Below are 18,203 nucleotides of genomic sequence, written 5' to 3'. Positions count from 1 at the left end.
GACCTGTGCTGCAATGTGCCTCTTCTGCTGAGCTCTGCCTGCCGGAGCTTCCCCCTGAACGTGGGACAGGCAGCTCTGCAGGCGCTCGGGGCTTCCGGGAGGGCTGGGGCTGGGTCAGGGCCTGCCTTCTCACCCTCGCTTAGCGGGGATTCCAGAACAGGCCCAACCCCTGCCCTCTTGCTCGCAACTCATACTTACCTGGCAGGGGAGCATCTGTGATCAACAAGGCAGATCTCCCAGGGTGAGGCTCATCCATTGCACATCGGATTTGCTGACCCCTGCGATGTCCCCAAATGCGGGATACTCGACTGCATTATTTCTGGTAGTGGGGGACTGCGTTCGCGCTATCCCCTGATTTATTGGTCAAAGAAAGAAAAAGTTTAGTGTGCAGAGTCAGCTTGTTTACACACGGAGCCCCTGGTCTTGCAGCAGAGTTTCTTAAGTCACGTGTGTGAGTAGGTAGCCTCTGAATGTTGCTGCAGTCCAGAGGGCCAGCATTCACTGGAGGGGTCAAGTGCACAGGCGCCTAGCACCGATCGGGCACGATCGGGCGTTGCCTTCACGGCGTTGCCGTGTCCTGCTGGGGAGCACCCCACCCAAGACGCTCTTGTTAAGCGGGGTGGCCTGTCGGCTCAGGAGGGCCATGGGCCCTGTGGGCCGACAGGCCAGTGGGCGCACTGCACCAGGCCTGCTCGCTATCCGACTGGGCCTGCAGGCTGGGGGCCAGGCCGGAATGTATGCAAATCTCGGGCGGAGCAGGGCCTGATGGGAGAAAGGACCTGTGCTGCAATGTGCCTCTTCTGCTGAGCTCTGCCTGCCGGAGCTTCCCCCTGAACGTGGGACAGGCAGCTCTGCAGGCGCTCGGGGCTTCCGGGAGGGCTGGGGCTGGGTCAGGGCCTGCCTTCTCACCCTCGCTTAGCGGGGATTCCAGAACAGGCCCAACCCCTGCCCTCTTGCTCGCAACTCATACTTACCTGGCAGGGGAGCATCTGTGATCAACAAGGCAGATCTCCCAGGGTGAGGCTCATCCATTGCACATCGGATTTGCTGACCCCTGCGATGTCCCCAAATGCGGGATACTCGACTGCATTATTTCTGGTAGTGGGGGACTGCGTTCGCGCTATCCCCTGATTTATTGGTCAAAGAAAGAAAAAGTTTAGTGTGCAGAGTCAGCTTGTTTACACACGGAGCCCCTGGTCTTGCAGCAGAGTTTCTTAAGTCACGTGTGTGAGTAGGTAGCCTCTGAATGTTGCTGCAGTCCAGAGGGCCAGCATTCACTGGAGGGGTCAAGTGCACAGGCGCCTAGCACCGATCGGGCACGATCGGGCGTTGCCTTCACGGCGTTGCCGTGTCCTGCTGGGGAGCACCCCACCCAAGACGCTCTTGTTAAGCGGGGTGGCCTGTCGGCTCAGGAGGGCCATGGGCCCTGGGGGCCGACAGGCCAGTGGGCGCACTGCACCAGGCCTGCTCGCTATCCGACTGGGCCTGCAGGCTGGGGGCCAGGCCGGAATGTATGCAAATCTCGGGCGGAGCAGGGCCTGATGGGAGAAAGGACCTGTGCTGCAATGTGCCTCTTCTGCTGAGCTCTGCCTGCCGGAGCTTCCCCCTGAACGTGGGACAGGCAGCTCTGCAGGCGCTCGGGGCTTCCGGGAGGGCTGGGGCTGGGTCAGGGCCTGCCTTCTCACCCTCGCTTAGCGGGGATTCCAGAACAGGCCCAACCCCTGCCCTCTTGCTCGCAACTCATACTTACCTGGCAGGGGAGCATCTGTGATCAACAAGGCAGATCTCCCAGGGGGCAGCGCTGAAAAGCTGGAAGGAACGCCTGGCCAAGGTCAAACAGAAACTGGGTCTCTGGAGTCTCCGCAAACTGAGCATGGAAGGGAAGGCTCTGGTGCTGAGAAATGATGCGCTGCCTGTCCTGCAGTATGTGGCCCAAGCGTGGCCCCTCCAAGCCAGAGAGGCGCGGGCCATCAACGCCATGGTCTTCCACTTTGTCTGGGGCTCAAAGATGGACAGAGTTAAGAGATCATCCATGTACAAGGAACCGCGCAAAGGAGGGAAAGGAATCCCGGACCTCCCTACAAGACTGCGGGCCTGCTTCGCCTGCACCTGCGTCAGGATTTCCCTGGGCAACGCCAACAAGACCCACTCAGCCTACCTCCTTTTCCGCTTCTTCCTCACACCAACATGGAGGAGGCTAGGCTGGGACAAGTGGGAAAACAGGGCCCCGTACAACTGGACGCTCCCTTGGTACTACAGGGAGATGGAAAAGTTCATCGCAGATTTTGGCCTTCAGGGGGTGGTGCCTGCATTGTGGAACCCAAGGACAATCCACAACCTGATCAGGGCCCAAGACACCACAGATCCCATTGAGGACCTGCCAGCGGCCACAGTTACCCAGGTGTGGGAAAATGTGGCATCAAACAAACTCCTGAATATTCACAAGGACATCGCCTGGCTGACGGTGAGGGGGGCACTATCTGTGCGAGCATTCATGAACAGACGGGGCCTCTGCCCACACAGGAGCTGCCCAAGGGGGTGCCCGGCAGAGGAAACAGCGTACCACCTCTTCTGGGCATGCCCCTTTGCAAGGAAACTGCGCAGGGCCCTGAACACTGAGTTGAGTGCTCACATCCCGCCCCAAGACATTATACACCAGTCTGTGCTGTATGGACTCTTTGCACAGACCCACACAGTAGAGGCAATCCAGAACTGCTGGAGGACCCTCTGCTGCATGAAGGACATTCTCCTCTACGCAAGGAAACGCCTGGTCCTCAATGATGAGCTGCTGACAACCGAAGCCTGCCGCAGGATGGTCCACGGCCTGCTAAGAGACTACGAAATCAAGGACAGCCTGGAAGATGGGGGCCCTGAGTAAAACCCCCAGCCCAGGCAATCATCCAAAAATAAAATAAAGAAAAAGGGAACTCTTAGCCTACTCAGGCAAAACACGAACACTTTGCAAACCACAGACTCTGAACAGAAAATATATATGTACCCACCCAAATGCCCAAAGTAAAATTGAAACCACCCCTTCTGCTTTGAGGGGGGAATGTAATTGCCACAAAAGTCTTCTTATTGAATTGAATTTATTACCCTTGTATCATCTTTAAGCACTTAATAAAGATATTTTTACAAAAAAAAAAAAAAAAAAAAAAAAAAAAAAACAAGGCAGATCTCCCAGGGTGAGGCTCATCCATTGCACATCGGATTTGCTGACCCCTGCGATGTCCCCAAATGCGGGATACTCGACTGCATTATTTCTGGTAGTGGGGGACTGCGTTCGCGCTATCCCCTGATTTATTGGTCAAAGAAAGAAAAAGTTTAGTGTGCAGAGTCAGCTTGTTTACACACGGAGCCCCTGGTCTTGCAGCAGAGTTTCTTAAGTCACGTGTGTGAGTAGGTAGCCTCTGAATGTTGCTGCAGTCCAGAGGGCCAGCATTCACTGGAGGGGTCAAGTGCACAGGCGCCTAGCACCGATCGGGCACGATCGGGCGTTGCCTTCACGGCGTTGCCGTGTCCTGCTGGGGAGCACCCCACCCAAGACGCTCTTGTTAAGCGGGGTGGCCTGTCGGCTCAGGAGGGCCATGGGCCCTGGGGGCCGACAGGCCAGTGGGCGCACTGCACCAGGCCTGCTCGCTATCCGACTGGGCCTGCAGGCTGGGGGCCAGGCCGGAATGTATGCAAATCTCGGGCGGAGCAGGGCCTGATGGGAGAAAGGACCTGTGCTGCAATGTGCCTCTTCTGCTGAGCTCTGCCTGCCGGAGCTTCCCCCTGAACGTGGGACAGGCAGCTCTGCAGGCGCTCGGGGCTTCCGGGAGGGCTGGGGCTGGGTCAGGGCCTGCCTTCTCACCCTCGCTTAGCGGGGATTCCAGAACAGGCCCAACCCCTGCCCTCTTGCTCGCAACTCATACTTACCTGGCAGGGGAGCATCTGTGATCAACAAGGCAGATCTCCCAGGGTGAGGCTCATCCATTGCACATCGGATTTGCTGACCCCTGCGATGTCCCCAAATGCGGGATACTCGACTGCATTATTTCTGGTAGTGGGGGACTGCGTTCGCGCTATCCCCTGATTTATTGGTCAAAGAAAGAAAAAGTTTAGTGTGCAGAGTCAGCTTGTTTACACACGGAGCCCCTGGTCTTGCAGCAGAGTTTCTTAAGTCACGTGTGTGAGTAGGTAGCCTCTGAATGTTGCTGCAGTCCAGAGGGCCAGCATTCACTGGAGGGGTCAAGTGCACAGGCGCCTAGCACCGATCGGGCACGATCGGGCGTTGCCTTCACGGCGTTGCCGTGTCCTGCTGGGGAGCACCCCACCCAAGACGCTCTTGTTAAGCGGGGTGGCCTGTCGGCTCAGGAGGGCCATGGGCCCTGGGGGCCGACAGGCCAGTGGGCGCACTGCACCAGGCCTGCTCGCTATCCGACTGGGCCTGCAGGCTGGGGGCCAGGCCGGAATGTATGCAAATCTCGGGCGGAGCAGGGCCTGATGGGAGAAAGGACCTGTGCTGCAATGTGCCTCTTCTGCTGAGCTCTGCCTGCCGGAGCTTCCCCCTGAACGTGGGACAGGCAGCTCTGCAGGCGCTCGGGGCTTCCGGGAGGGCTGGGGCTGGGTCAGGGCCTGCCTTCTCACCCTCGCTTAGCGGGGATTCCAGAACAGGCCCAACCCCTGCCCTCTTGCTCGCAACTCATACTTACCTGGCAGGGGAGCATCTGTGATCAACAAGGCAGATCTCCCAGGGTGAGGCTCATCCATTGCACATCGGATTTGCTGACCCCTGCGATGTCCCCAAATGCGGGATACTCGACTGCATTATTTCTGGTAGTGGGGGACTGCGTTCGCGCTATCCCCTGATTTATTGGTCAAAGAAAGAAAAAGTTTAGTGTGCAGAGTCAGCTTGTTTACACACGGAGCCCCTGGTCTTGCAGCAGAGTTTCTTAAGTCACGTGTGTGAGTAGGTAGCCTCTGAATGTTGCTGCAGTCCAGAGGGCCAGCATTCACTGGAGGGGTCAAGTGCACAGGCGCCTAGCACCGATCGGGCACGATCGGGCGTTGCCTTCACGGCGTTGCCGTGTCCTGCTGGGGAGCACCCCACCCAAGACGCTCTTGTTAAGCGGGGTGGCCTGTCGGCTCAGGAGGGCCATGGGCCCTGGGGGCCGACAGGCCAGTGGGCGCACTGCACCAGGCCTGCTCGCTATCCGACTGGGCCTGCAGGCTGGGGGCCAGGCCGGAATGTATGCAAATCTCGGGCGGAGCAGGGCCTGATGGGAGAAAGGACCTGTGCTGCAATGTGCCTCTTCTGCTGAGCTCTGCCTGCCGGAGCTTCCCCCTGAACGTGGGACAGGCAGCTCTGCAGGCGCTCGGGGCTTCCGGGAGGGCTGGGGCTGGGTCAGGGCCTGCCTTCTCACCCTCGCTTAGCGGGGATTCCAGAACAGGCCCAACCCCTGCCCTCTTGCTCGCAACTCATACTTACCTGGCAGGGGAGCATCTGTGATCAACAAGGCAGATCTCCCAGGGTGAGGCTCATCCATTGCACATCGGATTTGCTGACCCCTGCGATGTCCCCAAATGCGGGATACTCGACTGCATTATTTCTGGTAGTGGGGGACTGCGTTCGCGCTATCCCCTGATTTATTGGTCAAAGAAAGAAAAAGTTTAGTGTGCAGAGTCAGCTTGTTTACACACGGAGCCCCTGGTCTTGCAGCAGAGTTTCTTAAGTCACGTGTGTGAGTAGGTAGCCTCTGAATGTTGCTGCAGTCCAGAGGGCCAGCATTCACTGGAGGGGTCAAGTGCACAGGCGCCTAGCACCGATCGGGCACGATCGGGCGTTGCCTTCACGGCGTTGCCGTGTCCTGCTGGGGAGCACCCCACCCAAGACGCTCTTGTTAAGCGGGGTGGCCTGTCGGCTCAGGAGGGCCATGGGCCCTGGGGGCCGACAGGCCAGTGGGCGCACTGCACCAGGCCTGCTCGCTATCCGACTGGGCCTGCAGGCTGGCGGCCAGGCCGGAATTTATGCAAATCTCGTGCGGAGCAGGGCCTGATGGGAGAAAGGACCTGTGCTGCAATGTGCCTCTTCTGCTGAGCTCTGCCTGCCGGAGCTTCCCCCTGAACGTGGGACAGGCAGCTCTGCAGGCGCTCGGGGCTTCCGGGAGGGCTAGGGCTGGGTCAGGGCCTGCCTTCTCACCCTCGCTTAGCGGGGATTCCAGAACAGGCCCAACCCCTGCCCTCTTGCTCGCAACTCATACTTACCTGGCAGGGGAGCATCTGTGATCAACAAGGCAGATCTCCCAGGGTGAGGCTCATCCATTGCACATCGGATTTGCTGACCCCTGCGATGTCCCCAAATGCGGGATACTCGACTGCATTATTTCTGGTAGTGGGGGACTGCGTTCGCGCTATCCCCTGATTTATTGGTCAAAGAAAGAAAAAGTTTAGTGTGCAGAGTCAGCTTGTTTACACACGGAGCCCCTGGTCTTGCAGCAGAGTTTCTTAAGTCACGTGTGTGAGTAGGTAGCCTCTGAATGTTGCTGCAGTCCAGAGGGCCAGCATTCACTGGAGGGGTCAAGTGCACAGGCGCCTAGCACCGATCGGGCACGATCGGGCGTTGCCTTCACGGCGTTGCCGTGTCCTGCTGGGGAGCACCCCACCCAAGACGCTCTTGTTAAGCGGGGTGGCCTGTCGGCTCAGGAGGGCCATGGGCCCTGGGGGCCGACAGGCCAGTGGGCGCACTGCACCAGGCCTGCTCGCTATCCGACTGGGCCTGCAGGCTGGGGGCCAGGCCGGAATGTATGCAAATCTCGGGCGGAGCAGGGCCTGATGGGAGAAAGGACCTGTGCTGCAATGTGCCTCTTCTGCTGAGCTCTGCCTGCCGGAGCTTCCCCCTGAACGTGGGACAGGCAGCTCTGCAGGCGCTCGGGGCTTCCGGGAGGGCTGGGGCTGGGTCAGGGCCTGCCTTCTCACCCTCGCTTAGCGGGGATTCCAGAACAGGCCCAACCCCTGCCCTCTTGCTCGCAACTCATACTTACCTGGCAGGGGAGCATCTGTGATCAACAAGGCAGATCTCCCAGGGTGAGGCTCATCCATTGCACATCGGATTTGCTGACCCCTGCGATGTCCCCAAATGCGGGATACTCGACTGCATTATTTCTGGTAGTGGGGGACTGCGTTCGCGCTATCCCCTGATTTATTGGTCAAAGAAAGAAAAAGTTTAGTGTGCAGAGTCAGCTTGTTTACACACGGAGCCCCTGGTCTTGCAGCAGAGTTTCTTAAGTCACGTGTGTGAGTAGGTAGCCTCTGAATGTTGCTGCAGTCCAGAGGGCCAGCATTCACTGGAGGGGTCAAGTGCACAGGCGCCTAGCACCGATCGGGCACGATCGGGCGTTGCCTTCACGGCGTTGCCGTGTCCTGCTGGGGAGCACCCCACCCAAGACGCTCTTGTTAAGCGGGGTGGCCTGTCGGCTCAGGAGGGCCATGGGCCCTGGGGGCCGACAGGCCAGTGGGCGCACTGCACCAGGCCTGCTCGCTATCCGACTGGGCCTGCAGGCTGGGGGCCAGGCCGGAATGTATGCAAATCTCGGGCGGAGCAGGGCCTGATGGGAGAAAGGACCTGTGCTGCAATGTGCCTCTTCTGCTGAGCTCTGCCTGCCGGAGCTTCCCCCTGAACGTGGGACAGGCAGCTCTGCAGGCGCTCGGGGCTTCCGGGAGGGCTGGGGCTGGGTCAGGGCCTGCCTTCTCACCCTCGCTTAGCGGGGATTCCAGAACAGGCCCAACCCCTGCCCTCTTGCTCGCAACTCATACTTACCTGGCAGGGGAGCATCTGTGATCAACAAGGCAGATCTCCCAGGGTGAGGCTCATCCATTGCACATCGGATTTGCTGACCCCTGCGATGTCCCCAAATGCGGGATACTCGACTGCATTATTTCTGGTAGTGGGGGACTGCGTTCGCGCTATCCCCTGATTTATTGGTCAAAGAAAGAAAAAGTTTAGTGTGCAGAGTCAGCTTGTTTACACACGGAGCCCCTGGTCTTGCAGCAGAGTTTCTTAAGTCACGTGTGTGAGTAGGTAGCCTCTGAATGTTGCTGCAGTCCAGAGGGCCAGCATTCACTGGAGGGGTCAAGTGCACAGGCGCCTAGCACCGATCGGGCACGATCGGGCGTTGCCTTCACGGCGTTGCCGTGTCCTGCTGGGGAGCACCCCACCCAAGACGCTCTTGTTAAGCGGGGTGGCCTGTCGGCTCAGGAGGGCCATGGGCCCTGGGGGCCGACAGGCCAGTGGGCGCACTGCACCAGGCCTGCTCGCTATCCGACTGGGCCTGCAGGCTGGGGGCCAGGCCGGAATGTATGCAAATCTCGGGCGGAGCAGGGCCTGATGGGAGAAAGGACCTGTGCTGCAATGTGCCTCTTCTGCTGAGCTCTGCCTGCCGGAGCTTCCCCCTGAACGTGGGACAGGCAGCTCTGCAGGCGCTCGGGGCTTCCGGGAGGGCTGGGGCTGGGTCAGGGCCTGCCTTCTCACCCTCGCTTAGCGGGGATTCCAGAACAGGCCCAACCCCTGCCCTCTTGCTCGCAACTCATACTTACCTGGCAGGGGAGCATCTGTGATCAACAAGGCAGATCTCCCAGGGTGAGGCTCATCCATTGCACATCGGATTTGCTGACCCCTGCGATGTCCCCAAATGCGGGATACTCGACTGCATTATTTCTGGTAGTGGGGGACTGCGTTCGCGCTATCCCCTGATTTATTGGTCAAAGAAAGAAAAAGTTTAGTGTGCAGAGTCAGCTTGTTTACACACGGAGCCCCTGGTCTTGCAGCAGAGTTTCTTAAGTCACGTGTGTGAGTAGGTAGCCTCTGAATGTTGCTGCAGTCCAGAGGGCCAGCATTCACTGGAGGGGTCAAGTGCACAGGCGCCTAGCACCGATCGGGCACGATCGGGCGTTGCCTTCACGGCGTTGCCGTGTCCTGCTGGGGAGCACCCCACCCAAGACGCTCTTGTTAAGCGGGGTGGCCTGTCGGCTCAGGAGGGCCATGGGCCCTGGGGGCCGACAGGCCAGTGGGCGCACTGCACCAGGCCTGCTCGCTATCCGACTGGGCCTGCAGGCTGGGGGCCAGGCCGGAATGTATGCAAATCTCGGGCGGAGCAGGGCCTGATGGGAGAAAGGACCTGTGCTGCAATGTGCCTCTTCTGCTGAGCTCTGCCTGCCGGAGCTTCCCCCTGAACGTGGGACAGGCAGCTCTGCAGGCGCTCGGGGCTTCCGGGAGGGCTGGGGCTGGGTCAGGGCCTGCCTTCTCACCCTCGCTTAGCGGGGATTCCAGAACAGGCCCAACCCCTGCCCTCTTGCTCGCAACTCATACTTACCTGGCAGGGGAGCATCTGTGATCAACAAGGCAGATCTCCCAGGGTGAGGCTCATCCATTGCACATCGGATTTGCTGACCCCTGCGATGTCCCCAAATGCGGGATACTCGACTGCATTATTTCTGGTAGTGGGGGACTGCGTTCGCGCTATCCCCTGATTTATTGGTCAAAGAAAGAAAAAGTTTAGTGTGCAGAGTCAGCTTGTTTACACACGGAGCCCCTGGTCTTGCAGCAGAGTTTCTTAAGTCACGTGTGTGAGTAGGTAGCCTCTGAATGTTGCTGCAGTCCAGAGGGCCAGCATTCACTGGAGGGGTCAAGTGCACAGGCGCCTAGCACCGATCGGGCACGATCGGGCGTTGCCTTCACGGCGTTGCCGTGTCCTGCTGGGGAGCACCCCACCCAAGACGCTCTTGTTAAGCGGGGTGGCCTGTCGGCTCAGGAGGGCCATGGGCCCTGTGGGCCGACAGGCCAGTGGGCGCACTGCACCAGGCCTGCTCGCTATCCGACTGGGCCTGCAGGCTGGGGGCCAGGCCGGAATGTATGCAAATCTCGGGCGGAGCAGGGCCTGATGGGAGAAAGGACCTGTGCTGCAATGTGCCTCTTCTGCTGAGCTCTGCCTGCCGGAGCTTCCCCCTGAACGTGGGACAGGCAGCTCTGCAGGCGCTCGGGGCTTCCGGGAGGGCTGGGGCTGGGTCAGGGCCTGCCTTCTCACCCTCGCTTAGCGGGGATTCCAGAACAGGCCCAACCCCTGCCCTCTTGCTCGCAACTCATACTTACCTGGCAGGGGAGCATCTGTGATCAACAAGGCAGATCTCCCAGGGTGAGGCTCATCCATTGCACATCGGATTTGCTGACCCCTGCGATGTCCCCAAATGCGGGATACTCGACTGCATTATTTCTGGTAGTGGGGGACTGCGTTCGCGCTATCCCCTGATTTATTGGTCAAAGAAAGAAAAAGTTTAGTGTGCAGAGTCAGCTTGTTTACACACGGAGCCCCTGGTCTTGCAGCAGAGTTTCTTAAGTCACGTGTGTGAGTAGGTAGCCTCTGAATGTTGCTGCAGTCCAGAGGGCCAGCATTCACTGGAGGGGTCAAGTGCACAGGCGCCTAGCACCGATCGGGCACGATCGGGCGTTGCCTTCACGGCGTTGCCGTGTCCTGCTGGGGAGCACCCCACCCAAGACGCTCTTGTTAAGCGGGGTGGCCTGTCGGCTCAGGAGGGCCATGGGCCCTGGGGGCCGACAGGCCAGTGGGCGCACTGCACCAGGCCTGCTCGCTATCCGACTGGGCCTGCAGGCTGGGGGCCAGGCCGGAATGTATGCAAATCTCGGGCGGAGCAGGGCCTGATGGGAGAAAGGACCTGTGCTGCAATGTGCCTCTTCTGCTGAGCTCTGCCTGCCGGAGCTTCCCCCTGAACGTGGGACAGGCAGCTCTGCAGGCGCTCGGGGCTTCCGGGAGGGCTGGGGCTGGGTCAGGGCCTGCCTTCTCACCCTCGCTTAGCGGGGATTCCAGAACAGGCCCAACCCCTGCCCTCTTGCTCGCAACTCATACTTACCTGGCAGGGGAGCATCTGTGATCAACAAGGCAGATCTCCCAGGGTGAGGCTCATCCATTGCACATCGGATTTGCTGACCCCTGCGATGTCCCCAAATGCGGGATACTCGACTGCATTATTTCTGGTAGTGGGGGACTGCGTTCGCGCTATCCCCTGATTTATTGGTCAAAGAAAGAAAAAGTTTAGTGTGCAGAGTCAGCTTGTTTACACACGGAGCCCCTGGTCTTGCAGCAGAGTTTCTTAAGTCACGTGTGTGAGTAGGTAGCCTCTGAATGTTGCTGCAGTCCAGAGGGCCAGCATTCACTGGAGGGGTCAAGTGCACAGGCGCCTAGCACCGATCGGGCACGATCGGGCGTTGCCTTCACGGCGTTGCCGTGTCCTGCTGGGGAGCACCCCACCCAAGACGCTCTTGTTAAGCGGGGTGGCCTGTCGGCTCAGGAGGGCCATGGGCCCTGGGGGCCGACAGGCCAGTGGGCGCACTGCACCAGGCCTGCTCGCTATCCGACTGGGCCTGCAGGCTGGCGGCCAGGCCGGAATTTATGCAAATCTCGTGCGGAGCAGGGCCTGATGGGAGAAAGGACCTGTGCTGCAATGTGCCTCTTCTGCTGAGCTCTGCCTGCCGGAGCTTCCCCCTGAACGTGGGACAGGCAGCTCTGCAGGCGCTCGGGGCTTCCGGGAGGGCTAGGGCTGGGTCAGGGCCTGCCTTCTCACCCTCGCTTAGCGGGGATTCCAGAACAGGCCCAACCCCTGCCCTCTTGCTCGCAACTCATACTTACCTGGCAGGGGAGCATCTGTGATCAACAAGGCAGATCTCCCAGGGTGAGGCTCATCCATTGCACATCGGATTTGCTGACCCCTGCGATGTCCCCAAATGCGGGATACTCGACTGCATTATTTCTGGTAGTGGGGGACTGCGTTCGCGCTATCCCCTGATTTATTGGTCAAAGAAAGAAAAAGTTTAGTGTGCAGAGTCAGCTTGTTTACACACGGAGCCCCTGGTCTTGCAGCAGAGTTTCTTAAGTCACGTGTGTGAGTAGGTAGCCTCTGAATGTTGCTGCAGTCCAGAGGGCCAGCATTCACTGGAGGGGTCAAGTGCACAGGCGCCTAACCCCAGACTTGTGCGCCCCATGATATCAGGGGCCCCAGTAGTTCTTGAAGCCGCCCTGCCCCGCCCCGCCCGGGCTCTGTTATCACGGCCAGGCCCTCCAACCTTAAGAAGTCCCATCCAGCTCCTGGGGATTGGGGGGGGGGGGGTTCACTGGCTACCAGCTGCCGCCGGCCCCGTCCGAGCACCGATCGGGCACGATCGGGCGTTGCCTTCACGGCGTTGCCGTGTCCTGCTGGGGAGCACCCCACCCAAGACGCTCTTGTTAAGCGGGGTGGCCTGTCGGCTCAGGAGGGCCATGGGCCCTGGGGGCCGACAGGCCAGTGGGCGCACTGCACCAGGCCTGCTCGCTATCCGACTGGGCCTGCAGGCTGGGGGCCAGGCCGGAATGTATGCAAATCTCGGGCGGAGCAGGGCCTGATGGGAGAAAGGACCTGTGCTGCAATGTGCCTCTTCTGCTGAGCTCTGCCTGCCGGAGCTTCCCCCTGAACGTGGGACAGGCAGCTCTGCAGGCGCTCGGGGCTTCCGGGAGGGCTGGGGCTGGGTCAGGGCCTGCCTTCTCACCCTCGCTTAGCGGGGATTCCAGAACAGGCCCAACCCCTGCCCTCTTGCTCGCAACTCATACTTACCTGGCAGGGGAGCATCTGTGATCAACAAGGCAGATCTCCCAGGGTGAGGCTCATCCATTGCACATCGGATTTGCTGACCCCTGCGATGTCCCCAAATGCGGGATACTCGACTGCATTATTTCTGGTAGTGGGGGACTGCGTTCGCGCTATCCCCTGATTTATTGGTCAAAGAAAGAAAAAGTTTAGTGTGCAGAGTCAGCTTGTTTACACACGGAGCCCCTGGTCTTGCAGCAGAGTTTCTTAAGTCACGTGTGTGAGTAGGTAGCCTCTGAATGTTGCTGCAGTCCAGAGGGCCAGCATTCACTGGAGGGGTCAAGTGCACAGGCGCCTAACCCCAGACTTGTGCGCCCCATGATATCAGGGGCCCCAGTAGTTCTTGAAGCCGCCCTGCCCCGCCCCGCCCGGGCTCTGTTATCACGGCCAGGCCCTCCAACCTTAAGAAGTCCCATCCAGCTCCTGGGGATTGGGGGGGGGGGGGGGTTCACTGGCTACCAGCTGCCGCCGGCCCCGTCCGAGCACCGATCGGGCACGATCGGGCGTTGCCTTCACGGCGTTGCCGTGTCCTGCTGGGGAGCACCCCACCCAAGACGCTCTTGTTAAGCGGGGTGGCCTGTCGGCTCAGGAGGGCCATGGGCCCTGGGGGCCGACAGGCCAGTGGGCGCACTGCACCAGGCCTGCTCGCTATCCGACTGGGCCTGCAGGCTGGGGGCCAGGCCGGAATGTATGCAAATCTCGGGCGGAGCAGGGCCTGATGGGAGAAAGGACCTGTGCTGCAATGTGCCTCTTCTGCTGAGCTCTGCCTGCCGGAGCTTCCCCCTGAACGTGGGACAGGCAGCTCTGCAGGCGCTCGGGGCTTCCGGGAGGGCTGGGGCTGGGTCAGGGCCTGCCTTCTCACCCTCGCTTAGCGGGGATTCCAGAACAGGCCCAACCCCTGCCCTCTTGCTCGCAACTCATACTTACCTGGCAGGGGAGCATCTGTGATCAACAAGGCAGATCTCCCAGGGTGAGGCTCATCCATTGCACATCGGATTTGCTGACCCCTGCGATGTCCCCAAATGCGGGATACTCGACTGCATTATTTCTGGTAGTGGGGGACTGCGTTCGCGCTATCCCCTGATTTATTGGTCAAAGAAAGAAAAAGTTTAGTGTGCAGAGTCAGCTTGTTTACACACGGAGCCCCTGGTCTTGCAGCAGAGTTTCTTAAGTCACGTGTGTGAGTAGGTAGCCTCTGAATGTTGCTGCAGTCCAGAGGGCCAGCATTCACTGGAGGGGTCAAGTGCACAGGCGCCTAGCACCGATCGGGCACGATCGGGCGTTGCCTTCACGGCGTTGCCGTGTCCTGCTGGGGAGCACCCCACCCAAGACGCTCTTGTTAAGCGGGGTGGCCTGTCGGCTCAGGAGGGCCATGGGCCCTGGGGGCCGACAGGCCAGTGGGCGCACTGCACCAGGCCTGCTCGCTATCCGACTGGGCCTGCAGGCTGGGGGCCAGGCCGGAATGTATGCAAATCTCGGGCGGAGCAGGGCCTGATGGGAGAAAGGACCTGTGCTGCAATGTGCCTCTTCTGCTGAGCTCTGCCTGCCGGAGCTTCCCCCTGAACGTGGGACAGGCAGCTCTGCAGGCGCTCGGGGCTTCCGGGAGGGCTGGGGCTGGGTCAGGGCCTGCCTTCTCACCCTCGCTTAGCGGGGATTCCAGAACAGGCCCAACCCCTGCCCTCTTGCTCGCAACTCATACTTACCTGGCAGGGGAGCATCTGTGATCAACAAGGCAGATCTCCCAGGGTGAGGCTCATCCATTGCACATCGGATTTGCTGACCCCTGCGATGTCCCCAAATGCGGGATACTCGACTGCATTATTTCTGGTAGTGGGGGACTGCGTTCGCGCTATCCCCTGATTTATTGGTCAAAGAAAGAAAAAGTTTAGTGTGCAGAGTCAGCTTGTTTACACACGGAGCCCCTGGTCTTGCAGCAGAGTTTCTTAAGTCACGTGTGTGAGTAGGTAGCCTCTGAATGTTGCTGCAGTCCAGAGGGCCAGCATTCACTGGAGGGGTCAAGTGCACAGGCGCCTAGCACCGATCGGGCACGATCGGGCGTTGCCTTCACGGCGTTGCCGTGTCCTGCTGGGGAGCACCCCACCCAAGACGCTCTTGTTAAGCGGGGTGGCCTGTCGGCTCAGGAGGGCCATGGGCCCTGGGGGCCGACAGGCCAGTGGGCGCACTGCACCAGGCCTGCTCGCTATCCGACTGGGCCTGCAGGCTGGGGGCCAGGCCGGAATGTATGCAAATCTCGGGCGGAGCAGGGCCTGATGGGAGAAAGGACCTGTGCTGCAATGTGCCTCTTCTGCTGAGCTCTGCCTGCCGGAGCTTCCCCCTGAACGTGGGACAGGCAGCTCTGCAGGCGCTCGGGGCTTCCGGGAGGGCTGGGGCTGGGTCAGGGCCTGCCTTCTCACCCTCGCTTAGCGGGGATTCCAGAACAGGCCCAACCCCTGCCCTCTTGCTCGCAACTCATACTTACCTGGCAGGGGAGCATCTGTGATCAACAAGGCAGATCTCCCAGGGTGAGGCTCATCCATTGCACATCGGATTTGCTGACCCCTGCGATGTCCCCAAATGCGGGATACTCGACTGCATTATTTCTGGTAGTGGGGGACTGCGTTCGCGCTATCCCCTGATTTATTGGTCAAAGAAAGAAAAAGTTTAGTGTGCAGAGTCAGCTTGTTTACACACGGAGCCCCTGGTCTTGCAGCAGAGTTTCTTAAGTCACGTGTGTGAGTAGGTAGCCTCTGAATGTTGCTGCAGTCCAGAGGGCCAGCATTCACTGGAGGGGTCAAGTGCACAGGCGCCTAGCACCGATCGGGCACGATCGGGCGTTGCCTTCACGGCGTTGCCGTGTCCTGCTGGGGAGCACCCCACCCAAGACGCTCTTGTTAAGCGGGGTGGCCTGTCGGCTCAGGAGGGCCATGGGCCCTGTGGGCCGACAGGCCAGTGGGCGCACTGCACCAGGCCTGCTCGCTATCCGACTGGGCCTGCAGGCTGGGGGCCAGGCCGGAATGTATGCAAATCTCGGGCGGAGCAGGGCCTGATGGGAGAAAGGACCTGTGCTGCAATGTGCCTCTTCTGCTGAGCTCTGCCTGCCGGAGCTTCCCCCTGAACGTGGGACAGGCAGCTCTGCAGGCGCTCGGGGCTTCCGGGAGGGCTGGGGCTGGGTCAGGGCCTGCCTTCTCACCCTCGCTTAGCGGGGATTCCAGAACAGGCCCAACCCCTGCCCTCTTGCTCGCAACTCATACTTACCTGGCAGGGGAGCATCTGTGATCAACAAGGCAGATCTCCCAGGGTGAGGCTCATCCATTGCACATCGGATTTGCTGACCCCTGCGATGTCCCCAAATGCGGGATACTCGACTGCATTATTTCTGGTAGTGGGGGACTGCGTTCGCGCTATCCCCTGATTTATTGGTCAAAGAAAGAAAAAGTTTAGTGTGCAGAGTCAGCTTGTTTACACACGGAGCCCCTGGTCTTGCAGCAGAGTTTCTTAAGTCACGTGTGTGAGTAGGTAGCCTCTGAATGTTGCTGCAGTCCAGAGGGCCAGCATTCACTGGAGGGGTCAAGTGCACAGGCGCCTAGCACCGATCGGGCACGATCGGGCGTTGCCTTCACGGCGTTGCCGTGTCCTGCTGGGGAGCACCCCACCCAAGACGCTCTTGTTAAGCGGGGTGGCCTGTCGGCTCAGGAGGGCCATGGGCCCTGGGGGCCGACAGGCCAGTGGGCGCACTGCACCAGGCCTGCTCGCTATCCGACTGGGCCTGCAGGCTGGGGGCCAGGCCGGAATGTATGCAAATCTCGGGCGGAGCAGGGCCTGATGGGAGAAAGGACCTGTGCTGCAATGTGCCTCTTCTGCTGAGCTCTGCCTGCCGGAGCTTCCCCCTGAACGTGGGACAGGCAGCTCTGCAGGCGCTCGGGGCTTCCGGGAGGGCTGGGGCTGGGTCAGGGCCTGCCTTCTCACCCTCGCTTAGCGGGGATTCCAGAACAGGCCCAACCCCTGCCCTCTTGCTCGCAACTCATACTTACCTGGCAGGGGAGCATCTGTGATCAACAAGGCAGATCTCCCAGGGTGAGGCTCATCCATTGCACATCGGATTTGCTGACCCCTGCGATGTCCCCAAATGCGGGATACTCGACTGCATTATTTCTGGTAGTGGGGGACTGCGTTCGCGCTATCCCCTGATTTATTGGTCAAAGAAAGAAAAAGTTTAGTGTGCAGAGTCAGCTTGTTTACACACGGAGCCCCTGGTCTTGCAGCAGAGTTTCTTAAGTCACGTGTGTGAGTAGGTAGCCTCTGAATGTTGCTGCAGTCCAGAGGGCCAGCATTCACTGGAGGGGTCAAGTGCACAGGCGCCTAACCCCAGACTTGTGCGCCCCATGATATCAGGGGCCCCAGTAGTTCTTGAAGCCGCCCTGCCCCGCCCCGCCCGGGCTCTGTTATCACGGCCAGGCCCTCCAACCTTAAGAAGTCCCATCCAGCTCCTGGGGATTGGGGGGGGGGGGGGTTCACTGGCTACCAGCTGCCGCCGGCCCCGTCCGAGCACCGATCGGGCACGATCGGGCGTTGCCTTCACGGCGTTGCCGTGTCCTGCTGGGGAGCACCCCACCCAAGACGCTCTTGTTAAGCGGGGTGGCCTGTCGGCTCAGGAGGGCCATGGGCCCTGGGGGCCGACAGGCCAGTGGGCGCACTGCACCAGGCCTGCTCGCTATCCGACTGGGCCTGCAGGCTGGGGGCCAGGCCGGAATGTATGCAAATCTCGGGCGGAGCAGGGCCTGATGGGAGAAAGGACCTGTGCTGCAATGTGCCTCTTCTGCTGAGCTCTGCCTGCCGGAGCTTCCCCCTGAACGTGGGACAGGCAGCTCTGCAGGCGCTCGGGGCTTCCGGGAGGGCTGGGGCTGGGTCAGGGCCTGCCTTCTCACCCTCGCTTAGCGGGGATTCCAGAACAGGCCCAACCCCTGCCCTCTTGCTCGCAACTCATACTTACCTGGCAGGGGAGCATCTGTGATCAACAAGGCAGATCTCCCAGGGTGAGGCTCATCCATTGCACATCGGATTTGCTGACCCCTGCGATGTCCCCAAATGCGGGATACTCGACTGCATTATTTCTGGTAGTGGGGGACTGCGTTCGCGCTATCCCCTGATTTATTGGTCAAAGAAAGAAAAAGTTTAGTGTGCAGAGTCAGCTTGTTTACACACGGAGCCCCTGGTCTTGCAGCAGAGTTTCTTAAGTCACGTGTGTGAGTAGGTAGCCTCTGAATGTTGCTGCAGTCCAGAGGGCCAGCATTCACTGGAGGGGTCAAGTGCACAGGCGCCTAGCACCGATCGGGCACGATCGGGCGTTGCCTTCACGGCGTTGCCGTTTCCTGCTGGGGAGCACCCCACCCAAGACGCTCTTGTTAAGCGGGGTGGCCTGTCGGCTCAGGAGGGCCATGGGCCCTGGGGGCCGACAGGCCAGTGGGCGCACTGCACCAGGCCTGCTCGCTATCCGACTGGGCCTGCAGGCTGGGGGCCAGGCCGGAATGTATGCA

At 60.2% G+C, this 18,203-nt stretch overlaps 20 non-coding genes and 1 pseudogene across 20 annotated transcripts; all 21 read left to right on the top strand.

Annotated features, from left to right (window-relative positions):
• The first annotated feature begins 190 nt into the window (after nucleotides 1-190).
• Nucleotides 191-354, top strand: LOC138499262 (U1 spliceosomal RNA). The gene has a single exon (XR_011279282.1). It is a non-coding gene; the product is annotated as a U1 spliceosomal RNA (small nuclear RNA).
• Nucleotides 355-966: 612 nt separating this feature from the next.
• On the top strand, nucleotides 967-1,130 carry LOC138499261 (U1 spliceosomal RNA). The gene has a single exon (XR_011279281.1). It is a non-coding gene; the product is annotated as a U1 spliceosomal RNA (small nuclear RNA).
• A 2,030-nt stretch (nucleotides 1,131-3,160) lies between these two features.
• Nucleotides 3,161-3,298, top strand: LOC138498977 (U1 spliceosomal RNA; annotated as a pseudogene).
• Nucleotides 3,299-3,910: 612 nt separating this feature from the next.
• Nucleotides 3,911-4,074, top strand: LOC138499258 (U1 spliceosomal RNA). Its single transcript, XR_011279279.1, has one exon. It is a non-coding gene; the product is annotated as a U1 spliceosomal RNA (small nuclear RNA).
• Nucleotides 4,075-4,686: 612 nt separating this feature from the next.
• Nucleotides 4,687-4,850, top strand: LOC138499257 (U1 spliceosomal RNA). The gene has a single exon (XR_011279278.1). It is a non-coding gene; the product is annotated as a U1 spliceosomal RNA (small nuclear RNA).
• A 612-nt stretch (nucleotides 4,851-5,462) lies between these two features.
• Nucleotides 5,463-5,626, top strand: LOC138499256 (U1 spliceosomal RNA). The gene has a single exon (XR_011279277.1). It is a non-coding gene; the product is annotated as a U1 spliceosomal RNA (small nuclear RNA).
• Nucleotides 5,627-6,238: 612 nt separating this feature from the next.
• LOC138499255 (U1 spliceosomal RNA) lies at nucleotides 6,239-6,402 on the top strand. Its single transcript, XR_011279276.1, has one exon. It is a non-coding gene; the product is annotated as a U1 spliceosomal RNA (small nuclear RNA).
• A 612-nt stretch (nucleotides 6,403-7,014) lies between these two features.
• On the top strand, nucleotides 7,015-7,178 carry LOC138499254 (U1 spliceosomal RNA). The gene has a single exon (XR_011279275.1). It is a non-coding gene; the product is annotated as a U1 spliceosomal RNA (small nuclear RNA).
• A 612-nt stretch (nucleotides 7,179-7,790) lies between these two features.
• LOC138499253 (U1 spliceosomal RNA) lies at nucleotides 7,791-7,954 on the top strand. The gene has a single exon (XR_011279274.1). It is a non-coding gene; the product is annotated as a U1 spliceosomal RNA (small nuclear RNA).
• Nucleotides 7,955-8,566: 612 nt separating this feature from the next.
• On the top strand, nucleotides 8,567-8,730 carry LOC138499252 (U1 spliceosomal RNA). The gene has a single exon (XR_011279273.1). It is a non-coding gene; the product is annotated as a U1 spliceosomal RNA (small nuclear RNA).
• A 612-nt stretch (nucleotides 8,731-9,342) lies between these two features.
• Nucleotides 9,343-9,506, top strand: LOC138499251 (U1 spliceosomal RNA). The gene has a single exon (XR_011279272.1). It is a non-coding gene; the product is annotated as a U1 spliceosomal RNA (small nuclear RNA).
• A 612-nt stretch (nucleotides 9,507-10,118) lies between these two features.
• LOC138499250 (U1 spliceosomal RNA) lies at nucleotides 10,119-10,282 on the top strand. The gene has a single exon (XR_011279271.1). It is a non-coding gene; the product is annotated as a U1 spliceosomal RNA (small nuclear RNA).
• Nucleotides 10,283-10,894: 612 nt separating this feature from the next.
• Nucleotides 10,895-11,058, top strand: LOC138499248 (U1 spliceosomal RNA). Its single transcript, XR_011279270.1, has one exon. It is a non-coding gene; the product is annotated as a U1 spliceosomal RNA (small nuclear RNA).
• Nucleotides 11,059-11,670: 612 nt separating this feature from the next.
• Nucleotides 11,671-11,834, top strand: LOC138499246 (U1 spliceosomal RNA). The gene has a single exon (XR_011279268.1). It is a non-coding gene; the product is annotated as a U1 spliceosomal RNA (small nuclear RNA).
• A 794-nt stretch (nucleotides 11,835-12,628) lies between these two features.
• LOC138499245 (U1 spliceosomal RNA) lies at nucleotides 12,629-12,792 on the top strand. Its single transcript, XR_011279267.1, has one exon. It is a non-coding gene; the product is annotated as a U1 spliceosomal RNA (small nuclear RNA).
• A 796-nt stretch (nucleotides 12,793-13,588) lies between these two features.
• LOC138499244 (U1 spliceosomal RNA) lies at nucleotides 13,589-13,752 on the top strand. The gene has a single exon (XR_011279266.1). It is a non-coding gene; the product is annotated as a U1 spliceosomal RNA (small nuclear RNA).
• A 612-nt stretch (nucleotides 13,753-14,364) lies between these two features.
• LOC138499243 (U1 spliceosomal RNA) lies at nucleotides 14,365-14,528 on the top strand. Its single transcript, XR_011279265.1, has one exon. It is a non-coding gene; the product is annotated as a U1 spliceosomal RNA (small nuclear RNA).
• A 612-nt stretch (nucleotides 14,529-15,140) lies between these two features.
• On the top strand, nucleotides 15,141-15,304 carry LOC138499242 (U1 spliceosomal RNA). The gene has a single exon (XR_011279264.1). It is a non-coding gene; the product is annotated as a U1 spliceosomal RNA (small nuclear RNA).
• Nucleotides 15,305-15,916: 612 nt separating this feature from the next.
• Nucleotides 15,917-16,080, top strand: LOC138499241 (U1 spliceosomal RNA). Its single transcript, XR_011279263.1, has one exon. It is a non-coding gene; the product is annotated as a U1 spliceosomal RNA (small nuclear RNA).
• A 612-nt stretch (nucleotides 16,081-16,692) lies between these two features.
• Nucleotides 16,693-16,856, top strand: LOC138499240 (U1 spliceosomal RNA). Its single transcript, XR_011279262.1, has one exon. It is a non-coding gene; the product is annotated as a U1 spliceosomal RNA (small nuclear RNA).
• Nucleotides 16,857-17,651: 795 nt separating this feature from the next.
• LOC138499239 (U1 spliceosomal RNA) lies at nucleotides 17,652-17,815 on the top strand. The gene has a single exon (XR_011279261.1). It is a non-coding gene; the product is annotated as a U1 spliceosomal RNA (small nuclear RNA).
• The last annotated feature ends 388 nt before the right edge of the window (nucleotides 17,816-18,203 follow it).

This window comes from Ambystoma mexicanum, chromosome 5q (genome assembly GCF_040938575.1).
Source record: "Ambystoma mexicanum isolate Mex_15411 chromosome 5q, UKY_AmexF1_1, whole genome shotgun sequence".
NCBI lineage: Eukaryota > Metazoa > Chordata > Amphibia > Caudata > Ambystomatidae > Ambystoma > Ambystoma mexicanum.
Note: the sequence above shows the minus strand (reverse complement) of the source record. Positions and strands in the feature narration are given on the sequence as shown.